Genomic DNA, 6,145 nt, shown 5'->3' with positions numbered 1-6,145 from the left:
TTGTTTTGCCGATGACTTTAATCGCTGTTTAACTGTTTGAACATCAGAATTGCTGGAGATTGTTATGGTCTGTTTAAAAAGCACAATGATTCCCTTCATGGACGAGCATGTAGCTACAATTACCCTTCTGTTGCAGCCTGCCAGGAGTAATTGAAAGCTCTTTCCCAGCTAATAGGCCGGGAGGCACTTTGATTGCCTCTCCAGCTCCCCGGCAGAAATCGGGGCCAGCACCTGCCAAAATCAAGGAGAGAGGGTACGGCTGTGGGATGCTGCGCGGGAGCAGGGATGGCTCACGGGGTGAAGGGCTTGGTGCTCCCCTCACTTGACCCGCATCCATTAGAGCCGACTGCACCACAGTCAGTGGAGGGGCAGCCTGCGGAGGTGATCTGACCCCAGCTGGGTGGGGGGCTGGACCCGATGATCTCGCGAGGTCCCTTCCAGCCCTGATGTCCATGAAATCTATGAATCCTCACAGCTCCCCTGTCCAAGGCAGGTTCAATCCCCAGCTCGGCCAGAGGCTGGTGCTGAGCAGTCACTTACTCTCCTCTGAGCCTCAAGTCCCACCTCTCAAGTGTCCATAACAGCGTGGCCATACCTCACAGATGTGGTCAGATCAACCACGGGGGCCTCAACTATGACAGAGCTGGGGCCATATCAAGAAGTCGGGAGACTCGTGTCCCATGCCTTGCCAAAAAGGGGATGTATTCAACTCAGCTCCCCGCCTTAACTCGCAAACACCCAGACTCATTCACCTATATGGAGAGCTGCAAGGTTCACCTGTGTTTCTGCTCGGGGAGTGGACGCAAGGCAAGGTAACGGTGGATTTTATGGGACAGTTAATTAGTTTGTCGCATTGTGTCGCGCCTGCACTGAGCCGGCGGATGGTACGATTTGATCTTGGGCCGGTGCAGTAGTTAGCATGTTTCTGAAGGACTGTTTGAGGGCACCAGCACACTGGACGGGCACTGAGCAAAGGAGCCTGCACAGCAAAATTATTTGACTTGCAAACAATATTCAGTATAATAGGAAATTAGCAGAGAGAAAGGAACACAAAAGGAGATGCCCCCCCCACACCTTCCTCCCTTCTATGGCTTTCATATTCACTACTTTTGCTTCCCTTTCTTCCCCTGGCTCTCTGTGTTACGTTCTCTCTCTCCCATTTCTTCAGCTCGGTGACTTATTCCGACTCACTCCCACCCTGCGCGTATAAATATGCAGCGGAGGAACTGAATCAAAAGTGGCCATTTGCGTTTGGTTTATTCAGTAGCGACTGCTGCCATTATTTTTATCTGCCCATCTCCTTCTCTTTGTACAGATGTCAATCAGCCCACAGATGTTCAATAGCAGTAATGAAAATTGCATACAGGAGTAAGGTGTGCTGTTATTGTATTAGCTAGTGTGACCCATTCTTGTAGGCTCTCCAATGAAAGAACTGTCATTTGCAGTGGCTTTGCCTGACTGATCTCTCTATCATTTGCTGTAATTATGGGTAACTGTTTTCTGGTAGAATAGCAGGGTGTAGAGCATTTTCAAGCATCCGCTTTCGATTGTGCGGCCCCATTACCATAGCTCTGAAAAGATTGTCATCTGGATGGGAAAAGCCATCAAGGCGGCTGAATAACCTGTGGAATGTGAATGCAATCAGGCGCGTGAAAGGTACAGCTGACATCTGCAATCAGCTTGGAGGGCAGAGGCTGCCTATCAGTAATATAAATGACACACGGTTCTTGAATGTCCACTGGGCTTACGACACCATCCAATGCATCTGGGACTTAGCATCTCCCTGTAGGAGAGAGGACCTGATTAATCTATAGCTTACAGCTATTGACCTGCAACACAGGAACCAACCTGGAAACTGTCTCTTGCAATGATAAGATCTCTTTTGCACAACATGTATCAGGCCTTTGACGAAAAGGGCTACTACCCGACGCATAATCGACTTGGAGGGACTCACTGCCACACGTTTCTAGAGATGTGAAAAGTTCAGCGTGGTTTTAAGAAACGGGAGTGGATGTTTGTTACAACTTGCACAGATACGCTAGAAATAAAAGCAGATGAAGAGTACAAGTCCCAAGGATTGAGAGCAGATGCCAACTGTGCTAAGGGTTAGGGAATGTCCTACAATGGAGGTACGCAATCTAACTGACCAGCGGCGATCCTTCTCTTGACACATCTGGCAATACCCCTTGACAGGCAAGTCATCAGCCGGCACGGACCTCCGGTCTAATGCAGCATGACAACTCCTCTGCAAGATCAGCTGGTAGGCACACAGCTGCACGTAAGCAAGCCGACTTTGCATACATTACCCAAATATTGCTGACAGTTACTGGCTAGTGCGACCGGCTTGGACTCAGGGCTCCTGGCTCCCATTCCTTGGGTAATTAGCAGACTTTATCTCCCTTTCCCCACCACGACAATTAGCCCACTACTTATCCAACTTAAGCAGTGGTCAGAACATCTGCATTGTTTTTGAGCCCCTCCATCTGATGAGGGCGTAGACCTATGCGGGCTTTCACTGGAAACTATGCACAGGTCCACAGTTCTGGGTAAAAGACACAGATTTGCACTGGTGTTTTCTATTCCACACACTACCAGCAACCCTGGGACACCCGCTGGGAGGGCTCCTTTGAAGTGGCTCTTTTCTGCTGGCAAGTGCGAGGGCTGTCTCAGAGGCACCGCAGAGCCAGAGGGAGCCTTCCCCGCTCATTTGCTAGAAAGCGACTCTAGCGTTTCAGCATAACTTTACTTCCCCTGTGCAGATTCCTGCAGGACATTAGTGAGGAGTTTTTTCTGGCTTTGCAAAGGAGGATTCGCACATGGCTCGTGTCAAGCTGCCTTCAGAAAACCAGCACCCAGTCAACAGAGATTCCCATAAGCAGGCGCATTTCAAGTAGCACCAGAGGACACCACATTCGCAGTGGTCCAGGCGTCCGTCCTTAAACCTTGCAACAAGGCAGGTGGTCAGCAAGAGGAGGGCTGGAGCCCAGCTCCCAGGTCTAACCCTGCTTGTGATCGTGAAATCTCTGCAGCACCTGCACAATGTACAGCCAGCAGTAGGAAACTGGGATGATATTACTGTCCTTCTCACAACCAGGGATCAGCTCCGACGAGTGCAACACACACACCCTCCAGGCACTGAAACCTATTTTAAAATACTTGTAGTGGTTAATATTTTCACTCACATTTTTCCACCTTAACATGGCCAGGTATTTTTTCCCACGATGGCAGTTGCAAACTTCGCCCTGTCTGGGTAACGGCATGCCTGGTGGCATTGCCAACTTCATCCCTATCTTTCAAGCTGCCGTTTAGACGGTCGCTCGTAGGCTCTCTGCTATCTCGCTGCCTGACTTCACAGCTGCAGAGAGGAGACAGGGGAAAAGGAAAGTCATCTAATAACAACAGGGAGTATGCATTTTTACTTCCTGCTGCTGACTTACTCTTCCTATTTGGTGGCCTGATAAAACAACCTGGTCTCTGTCATCCACGTAGTAAACACTCACAGTGGCATGACACCTCTGAGGGAAATCCATGCATTTAAACTTGAAGATGAAGGGAAGCTGGGGGAGTTTTCTCTGCCTTAGTTCTGGCAAAGGAAAACTTTCCTCTTCAGAGCCACCAGCCAGTCCCGTTACTGGACAAGACAAGTCATAAATCTGAGGGGAAAAAAACTGATGACATTTGAAGAAGAGCTCAGGTCCCTCTTGGCAGCTGGAAGCCATGGGCCAGCTTCCTTTTTTTCCAAGTCATTCTTCACTGAAAAGGCTAACAGGGACCAGGAACAAGGGGATGGGAACTCAGGCTGGAATAAGTTAGAGGCTATTTAGACAAGTTCGGTAGTTTGAAAGTGGCTGAGCCTGATGGGACTCATCCTAAAGCACTTTGCTTCAGCTAGTTTGCTATCTTGGAGCCATTAGCAATTATATCTGAGAAGTGGTGGAGGAGATAGTGCCTCTCTTTACAAAGGAGAAAAGGAGGAACAAGCCAGCTATACCTCCGTTCCTCCATGGACACTGAAACAGATACTGGATCCATTTGCAAGCACCTAGATAACAAGGTGGGAAATAACAGCCACGATGGATCTGTCAAGCATAAATCGTGTCAAGCCAACCTGCTTTCCTCTTTGTCAGGGTAATGGGCCTGGTGGATAGGAGAGAAGCCATTCAGATGCACCTTGACTTTAGGGAGGCTTTTGATACCATCTCACATGACATTCTCACAACCAAGTTAGAGACAAAGGTTTTAGGCGTGACTGCTGTAGGGGAATTATGTGCAGCACTGCTTGGAAAACCCTGCTTGATGCGCTGTTTTCTACGGCCCGTTGGAATAATGCACGGAAGTGGAGGAGCGTTGGGGAAGGTCCTGGTCTGGCGCTTTGCACGAACGAGTCGGACAACGGACTAGAGAGCACGCTTGCAAAACCTGCAGACGGCAGCAAGCTGAGACGGGTTGCAGGCACTTCAGAGGACAGAACAAGCATCCAAAATGATTGCAACAAATTGGAGAAACGGCGTGAAACAAACAGCTTGTAATTCAATAAGGACAAGAGCAAAGTACTACAGTTCACTAGGACAAAATCGACCGCAGAGTGACTGGCAAGGTAGCAGTCCTGCAGAAAAGGATCCAAAATTGATTGTCAATCGCTGACTAAAGAAGAGTGAAAAAGGCATACAGCTGTGGAAAAAGCAAGCGCCATCCTGGGAGGAGTGAGCAGTATTCGCTTACACAAAGACCCGTGAAGAAATCCGTCTGTTCTGCTCGGTACAGGCAAGATCTCAGCACTCTCCCGTGTTCAAACACTACGTGAGCCAACAGGAAAGAGTCCGGAGAATGGTGCAAAGAATGTGAGGTCTAGAAAACATGACCCATGAATAATGATGGCAAAAGAGGTGGTTTGTTTGGCCTAAAAAAGTTGGAATGGGGACAGGGCGACCGCCTTCACATTTGTAAAAAGTTGCTGCAGAAAGGAAGGAAATAAATTATTCTTCGTCAACTCGGGATAGGGTAAGAAGTAATGGGCTTAAACTGCAGCAAGGAAGATTTAGGGTCAGCATTAGGGGAAGTTTGTAACTGTGATGGGAGGCAAACTCTGAGTACTTAGGGAGATGTGGGATCTCCAGCCTGGCTGGTTTTTGAGAGGGCTTGCTTCTCCTTTTCCCTGCCATTACAATTTAGGGACCCCAGCAAGCTAAAAGACACGACCTTCTGCCATTGCTCCTGCTTATTTATGTGACCGGCTTTGGAGATCTCTGTCCCCTTCAGGGTCTAGGAGCGACTCCCCTCCTGCCTCATTAAGAGTCTGAAAACCTCTCCCTACCATGTGGGAGCTGGGGTTTCCCATTTGGGGAGCAAGGTCAGAGCCCCCCTCCATGTCTGCTCTACATGCTCTGAGCTCTTGGGATGGGGGCAGCCATCCCCCGCTGCGTGTCCCACCGTAAGCGCAGGGAAGCCCTGCCCGACTGCATGGAGAAATGGGATCAGGCACGGCGGGAGACTGCATCCAGCAGGACCCCCAGAATGGCCGGTGGGGCTCTGCATCCGTTTTAAATAGGCTCGCAAGCAACTTGAAAATGGCACTTCATTCAATGGTAAAGTGAAGGAACCCCTACCATAACCAGTGTTTCCCAAGTCCTGAAGCCTTGCTATTTGATGCACCCGCCTAGCCTCCGCGACCACAGCATCTGAGCGCATTTCTCCTAACGTCCTTCCAAGGTGGGGAAGTATTAAGATCCCCATTATATAGACGAGGACTGAAGCTCAGATGGATGAAGAGTGCTGCCCAAAGCAGGACACTGAACTCCATTCTCTCAGGTCCCAGCTCACCCCATCTCTCAGTGCCAGCTCTTTACAGTTGAAACCAGAAAGCTTCCCAAATACAAACCACTGCACTTGCACATTATTAGTAAAAGCAAAGATATGTGATGAAGTTCAAATTCCAGGAAAGGTAATGAGCTCCAGGAGCCTGAACCACAATGAACGCCAACAGTCCCATGAACCAAACATTTCCTAGCTGACACTGGCATCCTTCCTTCCTCAGATATCCACGTCCACACTGGGGGTAAAGAGAGACAGCAAGTACTCTTGCACCACATGCGTCTGGTACAGATAACCCCCAGGGACTGTGTCCAGCTTAAATCAAGAGGAGACT

Source organism: Gavialis gangeticus, unplaced genomic scaffold, assembly GCF_001723915.1.
Source record: "Gavialis gangeticus isolate Ggan-Ray unplaced genomic scaffold, GavGan_comp1, whole genome shotgun sequence".
In the NCBI taxonomy this organism is placed as follows: Eukaryota; Metazoa; Chordata; order Crocodylia; family Gavialidae; genus Gavialis; species Gavialis gangeticus.
This window is presented reverse-complemented; position numbering follows the sequence as displayed.